This window comes from Lepidochelys kempii, chromosome 18 (genome assembly GCF_965140265.1).
Source record: "Lepidochelys kempii isolate rLepKem1 chromosome 18, rLepKem1.hap2, whole genome shotgun sequence".
In the NCBI taxonomy this organism is placed as follows: domain Eukaryota; kingdom Metazoa; phylum Chordata; order Testudines; family Cheloniidae; genus Lepidochelys; species Lepidochelys kempii.
The window spans coordinates 7,666,604-7,691,582 of record NC_133273.1 but is presented as its reverse complement, the minus strand read 5'-3'; the positions used below and the strand labels follow the sequence as shown (position 1 = coordinate 7,691,582).

Here is a 24,979-nt window from a genome sequence, read left to right as displayed (position 1 = left end):
TACCCTTTGCGTGACCTTCTCAATATGGCGCATTTCCCGTCCTTCTTCTCACGTGACCTTCTGAACACGATTTCCGCCGCTCCCAGGTCACGTGACCGGGCCGGCGCGCGCCTGCGCGCTGCTCTCCCCCTCCTGGCTGGACTGGAGCGCTGGTGGTTGCGATGCTGCCGAGCGGAGCGAAGATGGCGGCGGCCGAGGGCGGCTCGGGCTCCCGGTGCCCGCTGCTCTGAGGGGGTTGGGCAGCGCGGCCGCGGAGCAGGGGGAAGGGCCCCGGCTCCTGCCTTTACCCCGGGCCCTGGAGAGAGCGAGGCGGCGGCGCGGAGGTGAGTCCCGCCGGGGGGTGGAGCGGCGCCCCGGGACGTGGGGGAGGGGGCTCGGCCGGGAGCGTGAGGCGAGCCGGGGCATGGCGGGGCCCGACAGCCAGTGCGGGAGGAGCCCCCGGGGCTGCGGGTGGGATCCCCCACGAACGACGGTGGGGTCGGCCAGGGGATCGGGTCTCCCTGTAGTGGGGGACGCCCCATGTGAACGGGGGCCTGGGAAGCTGCCTCTGGGGCCATGAGAAGGGAGCTAGTTCCTCAGCTTGGGGTGGGGGGAAGGGAAGGGTGAGGAGCTCTGCTTGGGGGCGCTGGGGTGTGGGGAGAACCCCTCAGCTCCCTGCCCGCGACCCCGGCTCTGATTCAGGGAAGTGGAAACCCGAGCAGACATGTCCGCTCCCTGTCTGGGAGGTGAGGAGGGGCTACGGCTTTCTGTGCCGCCCCCCCCCCCGCGGCCGCCAGACTTGGGGGCAGTGGGGCGTGCAGCCTCTCAGCAGGACTCCGAGAGAGGAGGTGGTTGTGGGAGCACCTGCAGCGTTCTCTGCCCTTTCCTGGGAGGGAAGAGTGAGTAACCCTGGAGTGTGCTCAGGAAAGACCTGTTCTGGTGTGAAGGTGGCTGCTTTTAGGGAGGGAGGTCTGGAAGGGGGGATTAAACAGCAAATCCAGGGACAAGAGTTGGAGACTCTGACCATCCTGTTCGTTAGAGAAGCGCTTGAGTTCTCTGTGTCTAACGAAAGCTGTGTATTTTTGCTGTCTTTGATATAATGCTGATGAGGGAGTTACGCTCCAGATTACACACCACAGCTCCTGCCAAACTCTGGTCAGTCAAGAGTAGTCTACATATAAGGCATGATTCTTTAAGTTTCCATTCTGATTGCTATGCTGAAGGGGAGGATGGTTCTGCTCCATCATAGCATAGTGCATAGTGTGTGCATAGTGCTTGTGTGGGGAACAGTTGCACTAAGATTCCCATTTGCTTTCTTTTTATTACTCACTAAATACTAACTTCTGAGAGGATGTTACAACTTCACCATTTTAGGAATAAGGAAAAAGCTTGTTTCTCTTCTCAGTATTTTCATTGTCTGGGATATTGTTAGTAAGAGCACATTCTGAGAAAAGGGATTTCTTTCAATATGTTCTGGTTTTGTGAAGGGCATTAAACTCTGTACTAATGTCTTGGGACAGCCAAAGCTGTCATAAAATTGGGATTTCATTAAAAAACACAAACTTCAGCAATGCAGCACAAAGCGTGAATTTCAGATAACGCAGATCCAGACAATCAGGACTGAGAGAACTTGCGTTCACTTGTGTTTTTCATAACAAGGCTGGTGTTATAATGAAGTTGCCAGTAGAAATAGCATTTTATATGTATAAAAATAAAGATGAGTCCAAAGAAAATATTTCAGATCCATGGAGAACTTGTTGTGAGTTCAGAATCTAAACGAGGCTCTGCATGTTGTGCCTTGGGTGTCTGTGAGAGAGATATGTTGGATTTAGGAAGCTTACATTGTATTCATGCTAGTGGTGAACATAACATAAACAGCAAGAGATGGTAGCATGGGTATTACTTTACATTATCCACCTTCTCTGGCTTTCTTCTGGTAGTCTGTTTCACTGGTGGTATGAGTGAAAAAGGGCTTTTTGTTAAACTATGAACTGAATAGTATTACTTCGGTGGGATTGCCTCAAAATGCATAGCTCTTACGAGGATTACATTGTATTGCTGTAAGCAAGATGAAACCAAGCCTCTCTGGCTGAAGTATTTTGCATAGATGAATTCAAATTTGAAATCCTAACATATTCCATCTGAGAACAGGTGTTTATTTTTTCGTGGCCTCTGAGGCCGAGGGTGGAACATTGGCACATAGCATTCCTGATTTTGTGACCCAAACTCTGCTGTTGGAGGTGTTGGGGAAAGAACGAAAGGTATATGAAGGTATATTGAAATGTATGTCTGTAGTGTATGGCATCAGTTTGTTACCTGTAACTATTTCCTGCTTATAAACTAACTCAGTTGTGGGACTTCTGTTGTGAGGCTTGCTTAATGCCTATTGATGGGCACATCGTTTGCATTAAAATGGCTTCAGTTATCATAGTGAGAACTGTTTACACTGCAGGCTAATAAATGGTGGAACTTTGCAAAAGAAACACTGTTTATTTGGGCAGAGAAAAACAGATTTGATCTGGGCAGAAATCATGGTCCTTTCTAGAGGAGTGGTTGATTGCACTTGAGATACCACTACTAACCTAAATTCTAAACTTAAGAGTAGCAGTATTCAGCCTTTAAGAGCCATCTTGCCACCTAATGGCACCGCAGAGCTGGAAAGAATCCGTGTACGATGCCCCAGTATTGTGTGCATTATGAAGTCACATCTACATGATGACATTACATTGTCATGACAAATTGATGCAACATCACAATACAATGGTTATAATCAGGGAATGAAAAACTTATTTGATGTGCTAATCAGAAGATTAAACCTGTTAGCTAGATGCTGACTTGAAATATTAGGGGAGGCTTACCATCATGGTTCGGGGCAGTATTTGATGAGAAGTGTTATGCTAATCCAGCTTCTTGGGAGGAAGGGATGCTGGAATTCTTAGTAGGGTTTTGTCCCTGGACCTTGCTTGGGGAAGGGTAGGGACCTCTTTCTTAATAAGAGATTACATTGTTGCATACAATAGGTATACGCAAAAAGAAAAGGAGTACTTGTGGCACCTTAGAGACTAACAAATTTATTTGAGCATAAGCTCTCGTGAGCTATAGCTCACTTCGTCGGATGCATTCAGTTTTCAGTGCTGTGTGACATTTCTCTCTCATACACTCTAACGGCAGCAGGTATAATAGTAAAACTGAGCTTTTTATCATCAGCCTTTACTGTCTCTCGATAAATAAACTCTCTTGCTAGCCCACAAATTGTCAACTCCAATAATGGATTTTTCTATTCTCAAAATTCAAGAAAGTTGTAAAAGAACCTTTTTAAAGAATGAGGCTCATGCGCAAAGTGGACACAAACATTGTAGCTGTGGTTAAAATACAATATCTCAATTGTTCATTGGTAGGAAGGAGCCTGAATTAAATTTTACTTGATGGAGGATTTTAGGTAATCGGTATTAGAGGATACTACTTCTGCTATTTTTGTTTCTGGCTTTTTGCTGGTGAGGTGCATTTGGAAATCCTTTCGTTAGAATATTAAAATATTAAAACAGTCTGGCTCTGTACTGTATTTAGTTTTACATTTTCTTTTCATATGTTTAGTGGAAAGAGTGACGTGAACTGTTGGCAGGGGACAAGGTACACATTTCGTGTGCAGAGAGGAGGATTATTATCAGCTCATTCCCAGAATATGAATGTTTTTTTAAATGTGTGTTCAAAACTTCACTAAACTTAAATTGCACTGTAGTCAGCTGAGGTAGTTGCCAATTTATGTTGCTTCCACAGCATAATTTATGCTGCTGAGGGTTGCTTAACAAGGTTACCAGTTTATATAAACACACCTTTGTGACAGTGTGAAGCTTTTCCCCCTGTATTTGGTTATCAGAGAAAGTTGTCAAAGATATTGATTCATGTCTCTAACAAATTTATGACACTGGTAAACACTGATGAATTTCATAGTCTCATTGGCTTTTAAAAGACAACATCTTTCTGATATTGGACATGGGCGTAAGAAAACAAAGTTTGGCATATAGTCTCAAATAGCTGGATTAAAATTTCCTTTCCAGAATGCTTGCATATAGCCCAGTGAGACATCTGTATCATTATTAAAGTGGCAATACTAGGCCTGGTATTGTGCAAGATGCAGAAAATATTGTTGTTACCCATGGGAGTTTACAATCTCAAGTGCCATGAATGTCCTAGAGCTTTAGTTCATTCCCATTAGATTGTTCTGTGGTTTGTCCTCTTCCCTAGTTTACTAGAAACCATTGATACATGTGTGCTCCTTTAGCCTGGAGATGGACACCACCCAAATGCCTGGAAATACAAACAAATAAAAATGGGAATTTACCTCCCATCTAATGTGAATTGAAGCATCATTTACACTCCAATAGTCTGTATTGCTTCCTTTGACTTGAATGCATTTTAAAATGTTTGTCTGGTTTATTTTGTCCTGTGAAGTTCCCGAGTTCCATACTGGACCGGGCATTCATTGGTTTTAGGTAGGTTCTTAGTGTTACCTGAATTTAGTTTTTGCTTGCTTGTTACATGAACATCATTGCACTATGTCTGAAACTGTACCCTCTCTGGCCATGATTTCGTCAGAGCTAATAAGATCAGTAGTGTTAATTGCAGAACTCTGGGCTATCCAGGAAATGGTGTTGGACTCAGGAAGTTGTTACTCCCTGAGTCAGTACTGAACCAGTGTATGGAAGTACTATGCTGATTATGTACTGGAAGAGAGTGTCATTTTTCACAGTGGTAAGGATATAAACCCTGATGTCTTGGCAGAATTCAAATTTGGTAGGTGTACATTCTGCCTAATTAAAATGCCTTCTGTGGGTTGATGAAATATTAATTTTGCTGGCACAGAGGGGATATACTGTCCTAGAGGTGGGTGCATTTCATTAGTAGGTGAGTGAATATATGTAGTATTCAAACTGATTTAGGATCCTTCAGGATGAAAGCCACTGCATAAGCATAAAGTTTCTCTCTGAAAGGTAGACTCCCTTTACGAAATATGTCTGAACCTGAAAAAGCAGTAAATCCATCCATGTACTGGATTCAGGTGCCAAATTTTGTAAGTGCTTAAACAGTGATATTTTCTTGTGGCATTTGTTTGACGGGGAACCTGGTACTGTCCATTTATAAACTTTTATCACACTGGAATTGAGACTGGGAACCATGAAAGAGGTGTTATAATGTGTCCAAAGTCCCCAGACTGCTTCTGTTTAAATCATAACAAATTCGGACATACTTCTAGTGTATAGGGGGAGCTATAATAATAGAGGCTTCATTCGTTTTTATAAATTGTTGTGAATCTCCTTGTACTTCTCTGTGAACTCCCAGTCACAAAGAAGGGGGCTGTTTGTATTTGGGAGATGAACCCTTCTGAAAGACTGAAATCTTTACAAATCTATATTTTTCAGAAGGCCATTGGTTTACTGCTCTGACTGATGTTATGCATGATCTGATTCCAGTTCTAACGAGGCTTTTGCTTGTGTGCATTATGGTGGTAAGATTTTTTTTTTTTTTTTTTTAGACACAAGTGGTTGGAAAATCACTCGTCTTTAAGTGTTTCTTGGTTGCTTTGTGAGTTAAATTTCTTTTGTTAGAAAAGGAAGGTGTCTGTGTTACATTTGAGTAAATACATTTACAGACAAGTGTCAGTGGCTTTTTTTACCCTTTTTACATATTCTATTCTATGGAATCAAGTATATGAGCTAAAATTATTTAGATTAAAGGTAGCAGTTCAAGGGATAAGTGGGAAGTTAACTTTTCCTGTCTTGCTGAATTTGTACTGTACCCCTTTCCCACTCCTAGGTCTCCTTCACTCTGGGGTAGCTAGGTGATTGTAGGTTTCAGAGTAGCAGACGTGTTAGTCTGTATCCGCAAAAAGAAAAGGAGTACTTGTGGCACCTTAGAGACTAACAAATTTATTTGAGCATAAGCTTTCATGAGCTACAGCTCACTTCATCGGATGAGTGCTGTGGAAAATATAGTGGGGAGATTTTATACACACAGAGAACATGAAACAAGGGGTGTTACCATACACACTGTAACAAGAGTGATCAGATAAGGTGAGCTATTACCAGCAGGGGGGTAGAGGGGAACCTTTCGTAGTGATGATAAGGGTGGGTCATTTCCAGCCGTTGACAAGAGTAACAAACCATTATGAATTTCTAATGTCAGAAGCCCACTTGAGTATGATGATTCTGGGCCAAGCATTAGCCTGTTCCAGGCGTACCAGAAAGTGTAACTCTGAGACCTATAAATTATGTAGCAGGTGTGCATGCTGTCTCCTGTCACTGTTTCAGAGAACATCTTTGACTCTTGGACTACAAACTTTTTAGATCATGTGCTGTTGTGTGCTATTAGATGTCGTCATGTTTTGTCCCAGTAGTTGATGAAATGAGCCCACATATATAGTTCATTTTGATTGTAGCCACCTGATCACTCTGCCTTTCTGACAATGGGGAGCTAGGAGTCAAGAGATCTAGTTCTCAGTGCACCCTGGTTTGCTTCAGTTGACCACTCTGTAAAATGGGGATACTTTGTGAACTCTTGTAAGATCTTTGGATGAAAGGTGCTAAATAAATGCAATAGAAGATCAAAAGTTAATTATTGAATTTGCCAGTGGCCTGTATAATTTATTTGTAGTATCCTTAAAAAAAAGTTTCTTGGTGTGTTGCCTTTATAGGACATTTTGGTAAAATGTTATAAAAATCTAAACAAAAACCAATTCTGAAAATAGTTGAAAGACAGGAGAGAGCAAAGCAAATATATACTTGTCCAACTTGTGTTTTACATCTTTCCTCTTCTGACAAATCTAATGAGAGAAAACGAGCTATTATAAAATTCAGAATCCTTAAATTACTAATGAGCTAATGACCTGAAGAATAGCTCTGTGTTGCTCAAAAGTTTTTCTCCCACCATCAGATGTGGATCCAATAAAAGATAGCTCAGCCCCCTGTCTTTCTCAACAATCTAACTAGAAATGTAATCTGTGAATTGTCTCTAGTATTGTAGTGAAGCTGGATGTTTGTACTTAACTTTAATTTCACATTTTTGTAGATTTGCATTGTGTTTTTCTATTCATGGGCCAGTCATCTCTTGATCTTTCTTAGTCACTGGGCTGCTCGTAGTTTTCTCACTGTCCTGTCCTCTTCTCTCTTAGGTGTGTCAAGATTTAGTATAAACCTTAATGTCAGATCTGTCCATGCATGTGGCTGATCACCAGGGGAATCCAGAAAAAATTACCACCTCATAATGCAGAATAGCCATTGTATCCCCAATAACTTGCCACCCTTAGAGCCAATTTGTTGTACTCTTCATCTTTGTATAATGTTTGGCTGGCTAACGGGGGAGGTACTTATCCTTCTCTTCCCCATCTGCATTACCTCCTTAAGAATCCAAATGAATCACTTCTGACTTGCCTGAAATATATCAACACTCCAAATGAGATTAGTGTTCCTTCTGAATCCTGTTACAGAGCTGCTTTTCCTCTTGCATGCATGTGTAGAAATACTATTGCTAGTCATGTAAGAAACATCATTTTTAATAGTCTTAAACCTCTAGCACTGGAAGTTTTAGCTCTTCCAACTTCTATTGGTAGTGCAGAGCTTATTGATGATTAGCATAAGGGATTCCAGACTGCCAGCTACAGAGTTAGTGGTAGCTTGGCAGGATTTTGATATGTAGGTAGAAATGTTGCCTTACAAATCAGTCTAATATTTGTCAAATTGTAGTTTGACTGTTGTAGGGACACATGGTGCAGTCATAATTACATGCATCCATTGTCCCTGTAATAATGTACTTGCCTAGTGCATATAGAACCCAGTGAAGAGATGCAAAATATCTTCCATTCTGAATTGCAGTATACGAAATATATGTAATTTTTTTATGTATAGATAGCGATCAAAGTATTTATTGCTTCTTTGCTCTCCCTGGTCATATCGTGAGTGAGAATGCCAGTGACAAATGCTGACACATTTGAATTTACATGTTAAACCCCTTTGCTCAATGTGAAGGTAAGCATTTGTGTTTTCTGCAGAGTTCTGTACTTACCTTTCTCATATTGGTATCCAACAACCTTTCAGTTTTTGCTTATTGTGTTTTTAGTTTAGTCCTAACTGTTCAGTTAACTGTCAAATATCAAATGAGCTCTCTCACAAATAGTCGAGTATTCATTTTAATATCTAGAGAGGCAGTGTCCTAGTTTATTAAGCGCGGGTTAGGGAGCCAGAAATCTCAAATTCTAATCCCAACTCTGTCAGCAACTTGCTGTGAGACTCTGCTTCCTCAAGTTCCTTATCTATAAAATAGAGTTAATTACCGCAGTGTAATGTACAGAGTTAGGCAGTGAAGCACCCACTGTCTGAATGCTGTTGGAATTCATAATAAAAATATTATTTATGAACGAATTTAGGTTAACTTTTTTGTAATTGAACAGCAGGTTTATACATATGAAGTGCTGTCTTTGAAGTGTGTTTTTTTTAATAACACACTTTTGGTGTCATGTAAATTTTTTTCTAATTAGAAACTGAAAATTATACATGCTAGTGGTTTGTTGCATTAGTTTTGTCAGCTAAAAAGTAGTGCTTTAAAGAAAAAAAAAAAAAAAAGCCTTGTGTATAGGTGATGTTTCCCTCCTCCTTTATCCTGGTCAATATGAAATCAAAAGTTTGTAGGTGGTTAACATTGTACTAACTGATTTTTGTTGTCCTTTCCTTTGTAGCATGAAAGCTGAATGTGGCTCTCATCCTTTCCAGACCCACTGTACCCCTTTCAGAAGTCTGATTTGTCTTGCGTACCCCCAAGTTTCACCTCACTTAAAAGCCACTTGCTTACAAAATCAGACATAAGTGTCACAGCACACTATTACTGAAAAATGGCTGTCTCATTTTTACCATATAATTATAGATCAATTGGAATATAAATATTGTACTTACATTGAACAATGTAAGCAAGTCATATGAAGTTTTAGTTTGTACTGACTTCTCTAGTGCTTTTTATGTAGTCTGTTGTAAAACTAGGCAAATCTCTAAATGAGTTGATGTCCCCTGGGAAGACCTCTGCGAACCCCCAGGCGTGCAGGTACTCATGGTTGAGAACCACTGCCCTAGTTCATAGAATGTGATTCATGGGATCTGTGTGGTTATGATTAACCAAGTGGATGCCATGAAGCATCTTTTTAGGACAGGCTTGGTTAGTGGGTCACAGTTCTTCATGGGATATATAGTCTAGAATACACCGTTAATCTGAGTGGATATGAATCTGATACGGAGGAGACTCTCTGGTGCAGGTGCTAAGACGGTAATGTCCATGACAAACTAGCATTACCTAGATTCTCATGCCATAGCTGCTAAGCAGAAAGATCATTGCAATAGCCAATTCTTCAAAGCAGTGCATTCGGACAGTTTTAGAGATTGATTAAATCCTGAATGCTGAACCTGTCCTTTGCTTTTGCAGCATCTGTTGCTTTTTGATCGTAAATTACATGGCATTCCAGGCACTCTTCCTACCTTCAAATTAAATATCTCAAGGCTGCTTGTTATGTGAATTTGTTAAGCAACATGACATGGTGGGGAATGGAGCATCATGGTTCTTAAAATTAGGATGCAGTATAATTTTGCTCTGTTGTAAATACAGAATTTGCTTCTCTGCAAAGATACTTCATTAAGTGTATGCATGCTTATTCAGAGACTAGTAGAACTAGACATTTAAGATTTGGGTGTAGAGTGAAGCAGCATATACTGCTCTGCCAGTAATCCTAACTTTGACCTGGAGTTTGTGCTGAAAACTACTTTTATTGAGAATTTGAACTGGCTAAGCATAAATCTGGTGGATACTTGTCAGAAATCTGAACTTTATTGAAGTCTCAGTCATACCAGTACACGTACTGGAAGCTGCAGTTGATTGCTTGACTTTAAGCATTAAACAAAGTGTACAAATATTAATTACTAATTACTTTTCTTCCCTCAAACCTCCATCATCCTTCTAGACAAAGCTATATCTGCCTCCGTACTCCATTTAATATACAAAGTCAGATGACAGTTTGTCTTAATTTCTCTCTCATTTCATTTTTCATTGAATGACAGTGTCCATAAGGTTACTTTGTGCAACTCAGGCTGTCTCAGCTGCTCCTGGAACTCAGCATTAGGCCGGTATTTATCTTTCTGAAATTAAGGTTTTGAGGCACAGGCCTTCAACTGGGGGCAAATCTCCAGTATACAAAAGGAAACAGTTATTTTTTTTTTAAAGTATCCCTGTAACTTTTTCTTGTGTATGCTTCCTGACTTAATGTTCCCAACTATAAAAGCTGTTTTTGGTGTTAGGGGTGCAGTACCCAGATGGTCAGTGTTTTCCTTTTGTGTTTGTTTTGTTTCCTTGTGGCCTGCTGAAATTTCATGAAGCAGGTGCAATCTAGCAGGATCTTTCCAATCCAAGAATGCTGCAAACTGTATGGAATTGTCACTCGGGTTGGGGTGCTGCTTTACTGTCAGAACAAGTGTAATTGACACATGGTTATCTCGCTGACCTTATGTGACAATGCAGTCTTCTTGCACTCTTTTCACTTGGTGTTTTGCAGCATTAACCCCTTTCTTTCATTGTCATTAATTTAAACATGGATGTCCTGCTGCTGAATTAATGCTGTCATGCAAATAACTAGTCTTTTTCAACTTGGAAATTCTTGTGTTACTGCTGTGACCGGACATATTATACCAGTTGTATATTTTCTCAGACCATTCTTCTCCTTTGCTTCTGCCCACATTTTGTCCTTGCATGTGGCTCTCAAATCTTACCTTCAATAATCTTTTTGTCCTGCCCCATTATATGCTTCATGATTATTGCAGTGCTTGGTTAACTTGACCCCATTATTGGCAATTCCTGTGACTCTTGTTTTCTTGGTTCCCTTTCATCTGTCCCATGTGCACGATCAATTCTGTTTGGTTAATGCCATCTGACGCTCATTGTTAGTCTGGTTTTTCACTTTGATCTATTCAAGTACACAGTCACTCAGATTTACCACCTGTCCATTTGGACTACACAGGCTCATTTTTACACCACTCATAAATATTCTTTTGGCAGTTTAAAAAAGAAGAAATTGTGTTTGCCCTCCATTTTCCAGGTCTACTTATTTCCTGTGTTTGCTGGTGAGTTTGTTAGGAATTAAATTTATAGTCAGTCCTTTAAAAAAAAATCTGATTTATACACTAATGTAGTTTTCAAAATTAGGATTAAATCCAAAAACATTTCTCAAAATAAATAAAAATTCCCATGTGGTCAGTTGCCATTTTACCTGTGCTATGTGTTAGTTGTTGGCTAGCTTAAATATAAATAGTCTTCAGATGGCCATTTGAGGATCAGACAGCATTTGCACATGTTTAAAAAATTAGGGAAGATCCTAAATTAACAGTATGGCTCAGGTATTGTTACTCCTGCATGATATCTCTCAATTAGCGTGTGTGTGTGTTTAGCTCCTTGAAGAAACTAGCACCTTTTGCATAAAATCCCCAAATGCGTTAGTTCACCTGATTGTTAAACCTGAATTCCAAAAAGTAAACTTTGAAAATGCATGTCTTTGCTTATTGTGGAGAATTTTCACCTTCATCTCCCATCCCTTGCTGCTGATCATTGTCACTTAGTCGATGCTCTCTCTGATGCACAATTTGGCTTTGTGCATCTGGGGCTGGGAGGGTCACTGAAGAGTAATATAATGGCTACAAGGGGTAGGACAGAGGAGTCTCTCAAACCTAGGTCTCAGTCATGTGAGTACCTGTTTCATAGTTTGTATTGGAAACAATGGTTCATATTTATTTGAGCATAAGCTTAGCTCACTTAATCGGATGAAGTGAGCTGTAGCTTATGAAAGCTTATGCTCAAATTGGTTAGTCTCTAAGGTGCCACAAGTACTCCTTTTCTTTTTGCGAATACAGACTAACACGGCTGCTACTCTGAAACCAATGGTTCATATTGATCAAGTGGTAGAAGTAGTACAGGAAAATAATCCTTTATTATAGTAAAAAAATAAGATTAATATGCTACAAGTGATGTCTACTGCAGCGTAGCTGGAAAAAGCAGCCTTGAATAGAATCATAGAATATGAGGGTTGGAAGGGACCCCAGAAGGTCATCTAGTCCAACCCCCTGCTCGAAGCAGGACCAATTCCCAGTTAAATCATCCCAGCCAGGGCTTTGTCAAGCCTGACCTTAAAAACCTCTAAGGAAGGAGATTCTACCACCTCCCTAGGTAACGCATTCCAGTGTTTCACCACCCTCTTAGTGAAAAAGTTTTTCCTAATATCCAATCTAAACCTCGCCCACTGCAACTTGAGACCATTACTCCTCGTTCTGTCATCTGCTACCATTGAGAACAGTCTAGAGCCATCCTCTCTGGTACCCCCTTTCAGGTAGTTGAAAGCAGCTATCAAATCCCCCCTCATTCTTCTCTTCTGCAGACTAAACAATCCCAGCTCCCTCAGCCTCTCCTCATAACTCATGTGTTCCAGACCCCTAATCATTTTTGTTGCCCTTCGCTGGACTCTCTCCAATTTATCCACATCCTTCTTGTAGTGTGGGGCCCAAAACTGGACACAGTACTCCAGATGAGGCCTCACCAATGTCGAATAGAGGGGAACGATCACGTCCCTCGATCTGCTGGCTATGCCCCTACTTATACATCCCAAAATGCCATTGGCCTTCTTGGCAACAAGGGCACACTGCTGACTCATATCCAGCTTCTCGTCCACTGTCACCCCTAGGTCCTTTTCCACAGAACTGCTGCCTAGCCATTCGGTCCCTAGTCTGTAGCTGTGCATTGGGTTCTTCCGTCCTAAGTGCAGGACCCTGCACTTATCCTTATTGAACCTCATCAGATTTCTTTTGGCCCAATCCTCCAATTTGTCTAGGTCCTTCTGTATCCTATCCCTGCCCTCCAGCGTATCTACCAGCGAATATACCTTGGTTGCTTTAAATCAACTCCACAGTTCTTGTTTTTCTTCAGCAAAAACAAATTTTCAATGTAATTATCCCTGCAAAAAGTATATTAATTGGTCAAATATAGAGATATTGTCTTTTAAGACTACACTGAATCATTTAGTCTAATAAAAATCTGCGAACATGGCCTCTGTTTTATGACTCGTATTAGTAGTACACACACAGCTCTACTGGTTCTAGAAGTATAGCATGTCTCCCTCATGACATAACTGTAGGCTTGATTTTATGCACCTAAACCTATAAACAAGTTGATTAGGTTTAGTGGTCTTTGTAGGTTAAAAAATAATTTCAGACACCACAAAGAGGAACAGTCCTGCATAGTAACCTTGAGAGTTGTCCTCTAAACAGTGGATTTAATTTTAATTTACTAGTACAACTTCACATGCTCTGCAATCCAATATCCTGAGAAAGGAGTTGGGCTGTATTTATTTGAAATATCTAACTGTGACATGTCTTGTAGCCTTTATCAAATGCAAACTGGGTTCTTGGTAATGATTCATTTTAGGCACTTTTGGAAAGACACCCAAATTCTTGCTGACATTCCAAAATTTGTTCTGTACAGACTCTGTACCACCGTCAAGATAAAAGCATTGTACTTTGTGCTCAACTTACATTAGGATTGGAAAAAAGTCTACTTATCTTAAATCTTCCAATACATTCTGAAGCCTGAAAGCCATCTCTTTGTTAATTTGTGTCCTTTCCCCCTTTTTTCATTTGACAAGCATGCACTTGCCTTTTTACTTCGGATGGAGCTGAAATCAACCAATTTTCTTTTCCCCCTAGGAAAGCACAGCTCTAAAAGTAGTTAACAGCTGATTCAGAGCCAGCAGAGGGAGCACAGGAGCAAAAACGTTTCCTGTGTACTTTCCACTAGAATAACAGTGTTCTTCTCAAAAAGAAAAGGAGTACTTGTGGCACCATAGAGACTAACCAATTTATTTCAGCATAAGGTTTTGTGAGCTACAGCTCACTTCATCGGATGCGTGCAGTGGAGTAGCCAGTACAGTGCATGCATCCGATGAAGTGAGCTGTAGCTCACGAAAGCTTATGCTCAATTAAATTGGTTAGTCTCTAAGGTGCCACAAGTCCTCCTTTTCTTTTTGCAGATACAGACTAACATGGCTGCTACTCTGAAAAGTGTCTTCTCAGTCTCATCAAGAGCAACACATTTAAAAAACAAATTGAGATACTTAAGTCTTGTCTGCACATGGAGTTGTTCCTGATTAACTTTCAAGGTGTTGAAGTTAAACAGGAGCACTTATTCCAGAATAAATTGTTCACATATGGAGTTAATCTGCAGCATGTGCCCACAAGACTCCAGAGAATTAGTCCACTAGATTAGAACCGTTTCAAAATAGGGTCAAATTTGTGTCTAAATTACTTGAATGTCCTTTTTTTAATTAATCCAGATTACACAGTTTGTGCCAATTCCAAGCTTAATTTATATTTGGCTCAGTCAGTCTGGATAGAATATCTAGGTTCACCGGGGGAAGGAGACCAAAGCCCTGAGGTAAGTGGGAAAGCGGGATACCGGGAGGAAGCACAGGCAGGAATGTCTGTGAGGGGAGGGCTCCTGCCTCATACTGGGAATGAGGGGCGATCAACAGGTTATCTCAAGTGCTTATATACAAATGCACAAAGCCTTGGAAACAAGCAGGGAGAACTGGAGGTCCTGGTGATGTCAAGGAACTATGACGTGATCGGAATAACAGAGACTTGGTGGGATAACTCACATGACTGGAGTACTGTCATGGATGGTTATAAACTGTTCAGGAAGGACAGGCAGGGCAGAAAAGGTGGGGGAGTAGCACTGTATGTAAGGGAGCAGTATGACTGCTCAGAGCTCCGGTACGAAACTGCAGAAAAACCTGAGTGTCTCTGGATTAAGTTTAGAAGTGTGTGCAACAAGAGTGATGTAGTGGTGGGAGTCTGCTATAGACCACCAGACCAGGGGGATGAGGTAGATGAGGCTTTCTTCCGGCAGCTCACGGAAGCTACTAGATCGCATGCCCTGATTCTCATGGGTGACTTTAATTTTCCTGATATCTGCTGGGAGAGCAATACAGCGGCACATAGACAATCCAGGAAGTTTTTGGAGAGCGTAGGGGACAATTTCCTGGCGCAAGTGCTAGAGGAGCCAACTAGGGGGGGCGCTTTTCTTGACCTGCTGCTCACAAACCGGGTAGAATTAGTGGGGGAAGCAAAAGTGGATGGGAATCTGGGAGGCAGTGACCATGAGTCGGTTGAGTTCAGGATCCTGACGCAGGGAAGAAAAGTAAGCAGCAGGATACGGACCCTGGACTTCAGGAAAGCAGACTTCGACTCCCTCAGGGAACGGATGGCCAGGATCCCCTGGGGGACTAACTTGAAGGGGAAAGGAGTCCAGGAGAGCTGACTGTATTTCAAGGAATCCCTGTTGAGGTTGCAGGGACAAACCATCCCAATGAGTCGAAAGAATAGTAAATATGGCAGGCGACCAGCTTGGCTTAATGGTGAAATCCTAGCGGATCTTAAACATAAAAAAGAAGCTTACAAGAAGTGTAAGGTTGGATATATGACCAGGGAAGAGTATAAAAATATTGCTCGGGCATGTAGGAATGAAATCAGGAGGGCCAAATCGCACCTGGAGCTGCAGCTAGCCAGAGATGTTAAGAGTAACAAGAAGGGTTTCTTCAGGTATGTTGGCAACAAGAAGAAAGCCAAGGAAAGTGTGGGCCCCTTACTGAATGAGGGAGGCAACCTAGTGACAGAGGATGTGGAAAAAGCTAATGTACTCAATGCTTTTTTTGCCTCTGTTTTCACTAACAAGGTCAGCTCCCAGACTGCTGTGCTGGGCATCACAAAATGGGGAAGAGATGGCCAGCCCTCTGTGGAGATAGAGGTGGTTAGGGACTATTTAGAAAAGCTGGACGAGCACAAGTCCATGGGGCCGGACGAGTTGCATCCGAGAGTGCTGAAGGAATTGGCGGCTGTGATTGCTGAGCCATTGGCCATTATCTTTGAAAACTCGCGGCAAACCGGGGATGTCCCGGATGACTGGAAAAAGGCTAATGTAGTGCCAATCTTTAAAAAAGGGAAGAAGGAGGATCCTGGGAACTACAGGCCAGTCAGCCTCACCTCAGTCCCTGGAAAAATCATGGAGCAGGTCCTCAAAGAATCAATCCTGAAGCACTTGCATGAGAGGAAAGTGATCAGGAACAGCCAGCATGGATTCACCAAGGAAAGGTCATGCCTGACTAATCTAATCGCCTTTTATGATGAGATTACTGGTTCTGTGGATGAAGGGAAAGCAGTAGATGTATTGTTTCTTGACTTTAGCAAAGCTTTTGACACGGTCTCCCACAGTATTCTTGTCAGCAAGTTAAGGAATTATGGGCTGGATGAATGCACTATAAGGTGGGTAGAAAGCTGGCTAGATTGTCGGACTCAACGGGTAGTGATCAATGGCTCCATGTCTAGTTGGCAGCCGGTATCAAGTGGAGTGCCCCAAGGGTCGGTCCTGGGGCCGGTTTTGTTCAATATCTTCATAAATGATCTGGAGGATGGTGTGGATTGCACTCTCAGCAAATTTGTGGATGATACTAAACTGGGAGGAGTGGTAGATACGCTGGAGGGGAGGGATAGGATACAGAAGGACCTAGACAAATTGGAGGATTGGGCCAAAAGAAATCTGATGAGGTTCAATAAGGATAAGTGCAGGGTCCTGCACTTAGGACGGAAGAACCCAATGCACAGCTACAGACTAGGGACCGAATGGCTAGGCAGCAGTTCTGCGGAAAAGGACCTAGGGGTGACAGTGGACGAGAAGCTGGATATGAGTCAGCAGTGTGCCCTTGTTGCCAAGAAGGCCAATGGCATTTTGGGATGTATAAGTAGGGGCATAGCGAGCAGATCGAGGGACGTGATCGTTCCCCTCTATTCGACATTGGTGAGGCCTCATCTGGAGTACTGTGTCCAGTTTTGGGCCCCACACTACAAGAAGGATGTGGATAAATTGGAGAGAGTCCAGCAAAGGGCAACAAAAATGATTAGGGGTCTGGAACACATGAGTTATGAGGAGAGGCTGAGGGAGCTGGGATTGTTTAGCCTGCAGAAGAGAAGAATGAGGGGGGATTTGATAGCTGCTTTCAACTACCTGAAAGGGGGTTCCAGAGAGGATGGCTCTAGACTGTTCTCAATGGTAGCAGATGACAGAACGAGGAGTAACCTTCTCAAGTTGCAGTGGGGGAGGTTTAGATTGGATATTAGGAAAAACTTTTTCACTAAGAGGGTGGTGAAACACTGGAATGCGTTACCTAGGGAGGTGGTAGAATCTCCTTCCTTAGAGGTTTTTAAGGTCAGGCTTGACAAAGCCCTGGCTGGGATGATTTAACTGGGAATTGGTCCTGCTTCGAGCAGGGGGTTGGACTAGATGACCTTCAGGGGTCCCTTCCAACCCTGATATTCTATGATTCTATGATTAGGCCTCAACTGGAGTATTGTATCCAGTTCTGGATGCCACATTTCAGGAAAGATGTGGACAAACTGGATAAAGTCTGGAGAAGAGCAGCAAAAATGATTAAAGGTCTGGAAAACATGACCTATGACGGAAGATTTGAAAAAATTGGGTTTGTTTAGTCTGGAGAAGAGAAGACTGAGTGGGTAATATAACAGTTTTCAAGTACATAAAAGATTTTTACAAAAAGGCATGAGAAAAATTGTTCTTGTTAACCTCTGAGGACAGGACAAGTAGCAATGGGTTTAATTGCAGTAAGGGTGGTTTAGGTTGGACATTAGGAAAAACTTCCTAACTCTCAGGGTGGTTAAGCATGGGAATAAATTGCCTAGGAAGGTTGTGGAATCTCCATGATTGGAGATTTTTAATAGCAGGTCAGACAAACACCTGTCAAGGATGGCCTAGAATTGATAATATTCAGTCCTGCCGTGGATGCAGGGGACTGGACTAGATGACCTCTCGAGGTCCCTTCCAGTCCTATGATTCTTTCATTTATAACAACACATAGTACTGGACTCTGTGTAATTGAAATAGGTTTTTACAGGCTTGTATCTGGTGTCCTTTATGTATAGTAATACTGTACGGGTTTTAACATGTTCAACAGGAAAGAACTACTTATGGAAAATCATTGCTATTGCATACATTTGAGTTTTACACATGTGAAACAGCAGGAATCTATGCAAATGTTTATTTCATTCTCAAGGTTTTAGATTTCTTTCTTTGGGTATCCTTTTGAAAAGCAGTTAGGGGGAAAAGCTCAACTTCAAACCTCACTTCCAAGGACTCCTGACTGTCCTCTCAGAGCTAGTGGTGTTGAGAAAAAGCTTACTGAAAACATCTTCCAGTGCCTCAGTCTGACTCAATCCTATGCAGCCATTTTATGTCTCTGCAGACAAGGGATGTTGCACATCATTCTGGTCCCCAAAGCTCATTGCCCAGATGCACATTTTTTTTTAGTCTGGATGTTCCAGTGCTTTATAGAAACATTTTTCTGCAAAGATAATTCATCCGATTTGCTAGGTACAGCAGTGTAATGACCAAATCCCTCTTCCTTTTTCCTACTCTGCTGCTGGACTAAGGTCAGGAAAAGAGTAGGATTTTGTTTCCAGCACAAGTTATGTCAGGTGTTTCTTAACCTGTTACTGACATTTACTTTAATTACAATTTTAGCGCTACTCTTCCCTTGCGAATTAACTGGATTTTGCAAAAGAATTCTAGAATCTCCCCAAGGGAAGTGGTTTTCCTTTATCATTGAGCACCAGCAATTCAAGAATTGATTTAAATATTTACACACACATTACAGGATCTCTTCCCTGCCTCTCCATCCACCCCAAGATCCCTGACACTCTTAAATATCTGTTCTCTCCCTGCTATTCTCCACCTGTCACTTAGTGCTTAAAACAAGTAGTGTCTTAGAATTGCTAACTTATTCCTTGAGTTCTGTCATGTACGTTCAGTGCTCTTCACCTGACTGCATGGACTTGACATTCTGTACAATCTGTTTTTGTAAATAGCTTTTCTACCATAATTTTTACTGAGGAAATAGGATTTGCCCATTTTAGCAGTAAGAAAAACAAGTGAAGCTTGGATACCTCCTTTGGTTTTTGGGGTATTGGTGGTGCTAGTGGCACTGGGATAGGCTTGGCGAGGCTTGATTATCTTGCTTTGTTTTATGCCTTAGCATTTTTCTTCAGTTCCGTGCTGCCACACTTTGTTTCCTATTTTGTATGAGACGATGGTGTGATCTTCCAGGGGGCTGGTTCAAAGAAAAAACAGTACTTGTAGCGCAGGTCAGAAGCTCTGAATATGGGACCTGTCCGGTGACTGGTCGTCAGCACATGCATTGCCCCAATACCACAGCTTGAACGTTCCCCCTCTGACATGGTGATCTTTGGAAGGACATGGCTAAGTGCATAGAAGCCAGCCATTTTTATTTACCTACCCATTGCGTTTTTTTCCATTTGGCAAACGTTCATTTTCCACTCTTGTCTCTTACTGGAACTGAAATGACTCCCGTGGTTCTTGTTTCCACCAGTATCCTTGGTAGTGCAGCTGTGGGCAGATAGCATTAGCTGTTAGCGAGAGCATGAAACAATCTGCAAATCCAACAAAAAATGTCACTTGAGAATTTTCTTTTCTGTTAGAGGTGATTTCTTTAAGGGGGAAAAAAATAACAAAATCAACCCCCAAGACTTAGAATCTGAAGAACCCCTCCCGTTGGATAAGTGTTTTTAAGGTAGGTTAACAATTGTCTAAACTACTGGAGTGTCTCAGTAAATGCTGACTAAGGCCATGTCTACACTACTGGGACGGCAGCAGTACAGCTATGGAGCCACAGCCCCATGGTGTTGATGCAGTCTGAAGTGATGGACATTTTTCCCTTCACTGTAGGACAGTGGTCTCCAACCTTTTTACGCCCAAGATCACTTTTTGAATCGAAGGGCAACCCAAGATCTACCCCCGCCCCCTTCCCCAAAGCCCTGCCCCACTCACTCTTCTCCCCCACCCTCACTCACTTTCATCAGGCTGGGGCAGGAGTTTGGGCTGCGGCCAAGGGGTCTGCAGTGTGGGAAGAGGCTCTGGGCTGAGCCTGGGGCAGGGAGTTTGGGAGCAGGAGGGGGCTCTGGGCTGGGGCAGAGTGTTGGGGTATGGGAGGGAGTGCAGGCTCTGGGAGGGGGTCAGGGCTGGGGCAAGGGGTTGGGGTGTAGGAGGGGGTAAGTGGTGCTAGCTCTGGGAGGGGCCTTAGGGTGGGTTGGGGTGCAGTGTGTTGGGGTGCAGGAGGGGGTACAGAGTGGCTCTGGAAGGGGGGGGTCAGGCTTGGGGTTTGGGATGCAGGAGGGGGTTTGGGGTGCTGACTCTGGGAGGAGGTTCAGGGTGGGGCTTGGGGTGCAGAAGGGGGTGTGGGGTGCTGGCTTCAGGAGGGGCTTCAGGGATAGGGGTTAGGATGCGGCCTCCTGCCGGCAGCACTTACCTCCAGCGGCTCCCGGTGGGCGCAGCGAGGCTGAGGCAGGCTCCCTGCATACCCCGGCCCCACACCACTCCCAGAAGGGGCCATAGCGCCCCTGCAGCCCCGGGGGGAGAGAAGGGGCATGTGGCTCTGCGTGCTACCCCTCTCTGCAAGCACTGCCCGCTACAGCTCTCCTGCCCAATGGGAGCTGCAGTGGGCAGTGCTCGCAGGCAGGAGCAGTGTGCAGAGGGAGACCCCTGGGGCGACAGGGCTGCACTGGCCACGGGAGGAGTGTGGGGCCAGGGTAGGCAGGGAGTCTGCCTTAGCCACAGCCACACTGCGCTGCTGGAGATTGTGATTGACTGGGAGATCCTCTAGGATCGACGGGTTGGTGACCACTGCTGTAGGAACACCATCTCTCTGAGTGGTTGCGGCTAGGTTGATGGAAACATTCTTCTGTGGCTCTAGCTTTGTCGCTAGTGAGTAGGTTGGCATAGCTACGGGTTGCTCTGTGGTGTGGATTTGTTTTACATCCCTGAGTGATACAGCTATGCTGACCTAAATTTTAAATGACAGGTTTCAGAGTAACAGCCGTGTTAGTCTGTATTCGCAAAAAGAAAAGGAGTACTTGTGGCACCTTAGAGACTAACCAATTTATTTGAGCATGAGCTTTCGTGAGCTACAGCTCACTTCATCGGATGCATACCGTGACTTCTGCTGCAGTTTCCACAGTATGCATCCGATGAAGTGAGCTGTAGCTCACGAAAGCTCATGCTCAAATAAATTGGTTAGTCTCTAAGGTGCCACAAGTACTCCTTTTCTTTTTGTAAATTTTAAATGTAGACCAGGCCTAAAGCCTGGCCTACACTACAGAGTTAGGTTGAGGTGGGGGAGCTTACGTCAACTTAACTCTATAAGTGTCTATGCTACAATTTTGCGCCCGCTGATATGAGTCACTCACTACACCAACCTAATAAATCCACTGTGTCAGTGTAGATTGAGCCACCCAGGGCTCACAGCCCAGAGCCCCGCACTGCTCCACGCTGTCAGTTACATGATGGAAATGCTCCTGGTGAGGACGTGCACTGCCCACAGAGGGAGCATAGTGTGGACATGAAAAAAAAGATTCAATGACTGTGGTGGCTGTATGTCAGCATAATTAAGTTGATTTAATTTTCTAGTGTAGACTTACCTGGGGATACATTAGGCCTGCCTTCGCTTTGAGGGAAATGCTAAGCTTTAGGTAAGACATGTAGGCCTTTTGTCTTAATCCTCTCTCTGAATGCTGCATTCCTGTAGATACATTGTTTTGAAGAAGCTGTACTGTAGTGGTTCCCAAACTTTTTGCTAAGGTGACCCACCTACTCCATTTTGTCCTTTTTGGGTACCCATCCGCTCCCCCACCCCAGCTCCCTGCTTCGCTCTTCCCAGCCCCATTGCTTTTGCTCTCTCAGCCCTACCCCCTCCTGCAGCCCCAGCTGGCTCCTCTCTCCCCATGGATGGGTTGTGATTGCTACAAGACTGCTGACTGTCTGCTTGCTGGCTCTGGCCATTTCCTCTGCATTGCTACAGCTACCCGTCTCCTGCTCTCAGTTCCCATTGCTTGGGGAGTGTGCTCCAGCTGGCAGCAGCAGTGTGAAGGAAGCAGCAAGGGCCAGGGAGTGGACAGTCAGCAGCCGGTGTGTGGCTTGGAGGCACTTCCAGGGCCAGTGCAACCACTAGGCGAACTAGGCGGTCGCCTAGGGTGCCAAGTGGTTGGGGGCAGCCAAAAGTGCGCTCCAGGGAGGTGGTGGAGTGGAGGTGAGCTGGGGCAGGGGGTCGCGGGGAGGGCCGCCTGCAGCAAGTAACGGGGGGGGGGGGCGCGGGGAGGTGGCGCACAGGGGAACCACTCCCAGCCCCAGCTCACCTCTGCTTCGCTGCCTCCTCTGAGCGTGCCGCCCCGCTCTGCTTTTCTCCCTCCCAGGCTTGCATGCCAAATGGCTGATTGGTGCTGCCTGCCGCGTGCTCGGAGAGGAGGTGGAGCAGAGGTGAGCTGGGGTGGGGAGTTGCTGCATGACTTCCTGGGCCGAGGGGGGTGTGTGTGTGTGTGTGTGCCTCAGGGTGGCGGGGAGCTGCTGCGGGGGGGGGGGGTGTGTGCTTCAGGGCGGAGGGGGGCGGTGGGGAGCTGCTGCGGGGGGGGGGTGCAAGGGGGAAGTTTTGCCTAAGGCGCAAAACATCCTTGCACCAGTCCTGGGCAGTTCCTCCATGCTGCTGCTGCCCAGATCCCTCTCCCTTAGCCTGCTGCCCAGGGGATGTGAGAGTGCGGGGGGGTGCGGGCAAGATCTGCTTAGAAACACTGCTGGACTGAGTCACTGTATATTCACCCACTGGTCGCAGCTCCTGAAGGGAAGTCTGCTGCAGGTACCAAACCCAGCTGGGCCTGCTAAGGCAGCAGAGTTAGTAAATGGGTGCTGTAGCCCAGGATCCAGTCTGATTGGAAGAATTGCAGGATGCCACCCTAGTGAGGTAAAGGCTTGAGGCCGAAGACCTGGAGGTGGGTGCTCGCCAGAGAGATTAGCTAGGGATACCAGGCAACTGTGTCAGGAATGTTTTAATATTTATATATAAGCAATTTAACAATCTGTGGTGGTTCTCATCAGATTTCAAGACAAGTCTAAGATCAAAACAGTAATTTTTTTTGCTTACATCTAGCTTCCCCACTGTTTTTGTTACACAGCAGTGAATGGTCACTTCAGCAGATTCCTAAAACAAGCAAGTTCTATTTCAAATGTATCTGGGAAGGGAGGGCAGGAAAAAATGAAACCCTATAAAATGCCAAAAGCAGTTATAAAATATATTGACAGTTGCAGTGACACAGCTTTTGGGGACAATCAAACAAATTTGATTATCACTAGCCTGACTTGAATTTTATTACATGAATTTGTTCATTTATTTATCTGTTATTTTAAGTGTTTGGATTTTCTTTTTGGTGGGGTTTTGGAGCTAGTTGGTAAATGTTTTGAAATGTTCATGCTGCTTTGGAATAAAAACACTTCTCTCAGAAAATGAAATAGGAGAATATACATCCGGTGAAAAATTAAAGGATGCTTCAGAGCAGTCCTATTATGTGATAAGTTGTTAGAGTAAAACTGGGCTCCAGTCTGTCTACATGTTGTGGGTAAATGAAGACTTGACTGTATATTTTTGATGTGGTGCCATCATTTGACTTCAGTATAGATGAGCTCTTGATCTTGAGTATTAATGCTGCACAAATTAATATTTACAGCTTAGCTAAACTGAAGCCTACTTTATAATGTAAATAGTGGACACTCAAAGTGCTAGATTTGCTGATCAGTGATGTCTGGGAGCAAGTCCTCTATTATCCAGGAAGCCCTGCTTTGAACTGTTGGAAAACTTAAGTTCAAAATAAAACAAGAATCATATGGAATAATTCATAAGGGGAAGATGATCTGTTCTTTCTTAACTCAGAAGTAGAAATAAATACTTCCTTACCTAGATAGTACTCTCATCTGCAAATGTCAAGTGCTTTATGAAGGTAGGCATCACTGTTGCATGTTAGAGATGGGGACGCTGATGCACAGATAGGTGATCTGACTTGGACAAAGTCATCAAGCAATTTAGTGGCAGAGTCACTGGCCTGGGACGCTGGTGCTGTTTTCTAGAATCCTTTTTCCCTGAATAACAGGTTCTTATTTTCAGTTTTGTTTCTCTGTAATAAATCTTCTGGAGTGGATCATAGCAAAAGCGTTTCTCCGTCCCCCGTCCCACCCCAAGGTAGGTGGAATGGACTGTAATCCTACAACAGTCTTATGGTAGCCACTCCCTACCCAGTGTAAAACACTGCTCGGGTACACAGATTTTTCTGATAGTAACAAATCAAGTTGTGTAGAATTATTTGTCCGCAGATTTTTGTGTTTGTGGAGTTGAAGGAGTGTATTACTAATTTGGGGGTGTGTGTGTGCATGTGTGTGAGAAAAATAACAGTGGAAAGGCTTAGAGGAATATTATCTGTGAAACTAAAATGTTTAGAAAACCATAAACTAGCAAAGTGGAATGAATCCAACTATTTCTAATGTGACATGATTTTACACAGCAGGCTCTAATACATCCCTGGCTGGGGTTGTTAGGTTGGTTTCTTTGATTTCTGCTTGGAGAGTAAATAGGACTTCCATTGTTTCCATGTTGAATCCTGTAATACCAGCGCACCACCAGTTTCAACTTCCTTTTAGTCCACTTCCTGTGATTTTTTCCATAGAGAATTTCAAGATTACACAGATGACAATTAATGTTAAATATAAATGTTCAAGGAATGCATTCACTGGAACTTGGTGCTTAGTAGCCAGACTAGTTAGAAGCACTTTCTCCTGTGCTAGTCAATATCATACAGTTCATCTTTATATACACTTTCTTCATACATGGTATGAGGACACTCTTTATGTAGTCAAGTGTAAACTAAATTGTGAAAATTTTAGTATTAGAACAGATTAACTGGTTCATTTGGGGAAAAAGGGTGCAGGAAATGAGAACGGAACAAGTGGAGCTGTTGACACTTGAACTAGGCTAACCCAG

The 24,979-nt window shown here is 43.5% G+C and overlaps 1 protein-coding gene across 1 annotated transcript in view; it reads left to right on the top strand.

Annotated features, from left to right (window-relative positions):
• The first annotated feature begins 213 nt into the window (after positions 1 to 213).
• FBXO42 (F-box protein 42) overlaps positions 214 to 24,979 on the top strand; it is a 104,308-nt gene continuing 79,542 nt past the window's right edge. The window contains exon 1 of the mRNA XM_073317006.1: positions 214 to 323. The gene's annotated coding sequence lies outside the window, so the exon portion shown is untranslated. The remainder of the gene's footprint in view (positions 324 to 24,979) is intronic.